Below are 4,108 nucleotides of genomic sequence, written 5' to 3'. Positions count from 1 at the left end.
GAACAGGATCAGATCAGTTTCATTTCTGCTGAACTAAAGGAGAGAGAGAGAGAGAGAGAGAGAGAGAGAGAGAGAGAGAGAGAGAGAGAGAACAGAACAGAACAGAACAGGATCAGATCAGTTTCACTTCTGCTGAACTAAAGGAGAGAGAGAGAGAGAGAGAGAGAGAGAGAGAGAGAGAGAGAGAGAGAGACTTGACTTTTAGAAGGCATTTATTTTAACAAAATTTGATTACATTAAACATTAAAAAAATAAAAAAATAAATAAACTGTTAAAAAAAGACTACATAATTTTAGGGCATGAGAATTTGTGTAAATCTAAGTTCTTTGTCAACAAGAGAACACAAAACAGTGTTATAGCACCAGATATTTGTAAAAGCAGTGAGGTTTTGAGTTTGTTTATAGAAAAAGAAATCAATTAAAATCCTGGACTTGATCATTCCAGTGGCGATTGTCACAACATCATGGCTTCCTTTCTGTTGGGTCTTGTTTTTTTGGCTGATGTACACTGCCATTTTTGCTTGTCTAGTAATGAAGTTTAGCAGCTGGCATTTCGTTCTCCTTTTCTGTGAGTATTTTACCCCCAGTATAAAAGTCTGTACCGAGAACTTTTCACTGAAACCAGAAAACACAGCATTTAAAAAAAGTAAAAAGTGGCTTTAGTCTGGCACATTGCATAAAAGCATGGAAAATGGTTTCTTTCTCTGGACAGAAGGGACAGCTTTGATCTGTTTCTGGAGATAAAATAGAGATAAAAGCATTTACTGCAACAATCCCGTGTAGAACTTGCCACTGCAAGTCTCCAGTTCTTTTGGCTAATGGTGGCTTATAGAGGATTCTCCATTGGGGTCGCTGTTCTTCGCTCAACCCCAGAACAGTTCGCCAGGGAGTGTCTACTCTGTTACATAAACATTTCTTATTAAAAACATATACACAGGAGTTGTAAAGACGTTTTCCATTAACCTCATACAAGTTCATTTTGATGTTTTCTTTACCCTTTAACAAAAAATTTGCACTTTCCCCCAGGTCTGGTGAGAGAGCCAGTTCAGGAAAAGGATCCCCCTCGTCTGGTTTCTCTGATCTTGGGGTACCCAGTGTAGTTTGTCCCAGAAGAAACTTAATAGGGCTGACTGTATTTTGGACAGAAGGGTAAAAGGAGGGTCAATGCATGTGACTTTGTGCCAGAGAGAGGCTGCTACCAGATTGTTTATAATAAGTGTGCGCCCTCTGTAAGACATTTTAGGTAGTAGCCACCTCCATTTATCTAAACGTCTTATTATTCTCTCTAAAACCCCTTCCAAGTTTTTTTAGACAGTTTGGCCGTCTCCCAAATAAACACCTAGGTATTTAAAACCATCTATTTTCTGATGGAGTCCTACTGGAAGCTTTAGAGTATTACTAGACCATTGTCCTACTAAAAGTGCCTCACTTTTATTTCAGTTTATTTTGGAAGCTGAGATTTTTCCATAATCCTTAGTGATGCTAAGTAGTTTGTCAATGTATTTTTGTTTATTTATCATTACTATGATATCATCTGCGTAAGCTGACAGGCAGAAAATGTTTTGGCAGTCTGGAATCAAAATACCTTCAAGTTCGGTTCTTATTTTGTTTAAAAGTGGTTCTATTGTCAGGGCATAGAGCATTCCTGACAGAGCACACCCCTGCCTCACTCCCCTACACACTTTAAAAGGAGTGCATAGGTCACCATTAAACTTTAGCATACTCTCAATATCACAGTATAAAACTCTGACTTTGTCAATAAAAGCAGTGTTAAAACCAAAAGCTTCTAAGGTTTTCCATAAATAACCATGCTCGACTCTGTCAAAAGCTTTCTCTTGGTCTAATGATATAAAACCAGTATCCAACCCAAAAAGTTTAGAGACCTTCAACATGTCTCTTACTAGAGAGATGTTGTCAAATATAGACCTCCCAGGTACACAATATGTCTGGTCAGGATGTATTACCTCCTCCAGAACGTTACCCAGTCTGTTTGCCAGCGTTTTTGAGAGTAGTTTGTAATCACTGCACAGTAGAGATACAGGCCTCCAGTTTTTTTTATATTAGAAAGGTCACCTTTTTTGGGCAGCAGTGTGAGGACCGCTCTCCTGCAGCTCCGTGGTAAAATTCCCTGTGACAGACTGGTGTTGAGGACCTCCAGCAGGTCTCCTGCTATGGTGGTCCAGAAAGTTTTGTAGAATTCCACTGGTATTCCATCGATTCCTGGGGCTCTTTCGCTTTCCATGCTCTGCAGGGCTTCCTGCAGCTCGTCCAGCATCAGAGCCTCACCAAGTGCTGTATTCGATTCTCCGGAGACCTTAGGTAGACCTTCTAAGAAAAACTGTTCAGTTACCTGATCTCCACTTTCTAGTTCACTAGTGAACAATTGCTCATAGAAACTCACTGCTCTTTTACGTATGTCGGCTGGCTCAGTTAAATCTTCTCCATTTTCAGACTTTAAGCTATGAATGAGGCGTCTTTGACCATTTTTCTTTTCTAGGCTGAAGAAGAACTTGGACGGGGAGTCCATCTGATCTATGTTCTGGAAACGTGATCTTATCAAAGATCCCTGTACTTTGAGGCCTAAGAGGTCTTAAAGTTTAGTTTTTTTCTCTGCCAAGGTCTGGATATGGTTCTGTTTATTACTTGTTTTTGTTAAAAACTGTAGTCTTGTAATTTCTATTTCTAGCTCTCTCATGGATTGTGTGAGTTCCTGTGTGACATTGGCGGTATATTGTTGACATAATTGTCTAATTTGAATTTTTCCATAATCCCACCATTGTTGTATGGAATTAAAACAGTTATTTTGCTCTCTGAAAATGTTCCAAAAGAAGATAAAGAAATCCGTGAAAGAAAGATCATTTAATAGAGATGTGTTAAAATGCCAATAGGTGCTTTTCAGTTTAGGGGAGTTCAGAAACATTGTACATGAAACCAAACTGTGATCTGAGAGGCCTACAGGGTTGATGCTACAGTTTTTAACAACATTTAAATGATGTTTAAAAGTATAAAACCTGTCTAGCCTTGCCAGTGATAAAAGATTGTTGTATGCATGAGTCCATGTATACTGTTTCTGAGAACCATGAAAGGATCTCCAGATATCACTAAGATCATGTTTTTCAATAATCTGTGTGAGACGCTTACGTGAAGCCATGTGAGGTTCTATGTGATTCCTGTCCATGTTCTCTATGGTACAGTTAAAAACACCACCTAGAAGTAAAATCTTCTCACTGCTGCATGTCTCTAAAACGGCACATAGCTTGTCTACAAAAGTCATTCTCTCTAAAGGTAAAACCAGGGCATATATACAGATAAAAACACATGTGTGGTTTTCAAAAACAGCTTTAACTTTCAATAACCTGCCTTCTATGATCTCCTCTACGTCATGGGAGACTGGTGTTAGGTGTTTTGAGAATAAAATAGCGACACCTCTACTATTAGAGGTGCCGTGGCTTAGAACGCAGGTGCAGGCCATTCCTGCATCCATTTGACAGTGTTACTTGTGTCACTATGTGTTTCTTGTATAATAAAGACGTCAATGTGTTTTATTCTTGCTATTTCAAACAGTTCTGCTCTTTTTTCGTTATCTCTTGCTCCGTTTATGTTTAAAGAAGCTATATGCATGTTCTGCATGGTAAAAGAGAAGAAGGCTGACAAACAATATTGATGTAGCAGTAAGCTTAGAAAAAGGGTGAAAAAACTAAGACATTTTACTAACATCATTGTTTATTATGGAATTGAGCTTTGTCACATTTTTTCTTAGTCTATGGGTCTCTCTATGATCAAAGCACCCTTCGCTTGTTAGATGTTTAATGTTTTCTGACAGTCTTTTTGAATCGGGAAAGTAGTTTTCTATTTTTACCAGTCGCATATTTTTTGTTGTTTTGAGGAAGAGCTTAATTTCCTCTTGGTTGTAGTTTTTTGTAGCCGACCTCAGTAGAGCTTGATTGACTGGAGTCAGAGAGACCTGTCTCACTTTCGGTTTCTGATTCATGTTGACCGAGGTTAATGTCAGTTTTTTTTGCCTGTTTTGTAGTTGTGTTGTCTTCTTTCTTTTTATGGGTGTTTTAAAAAGACTTTCGTCTGTTTCCATTTGGTCTTAATAACTCTCT

Source organism: Trichomycterus rosablanca, chromosome 14, assembly GCF_030014385.1.
Source record: "Trichomycterus rosablanca isolate fTriRos1 chromosome 14, fTriRos1.hap1, whole genome shotgun sequence".
Classification (NCBI taxonomy): Eukaryota; Metazoa; Chordata; class Actinopteri; order Siluriformes; family Trichomycteridae; genus Trichomycterus; species Trichomycterus rosablanca.
This window is presented reverse-complemented; position numbering follows the sequence as displayed.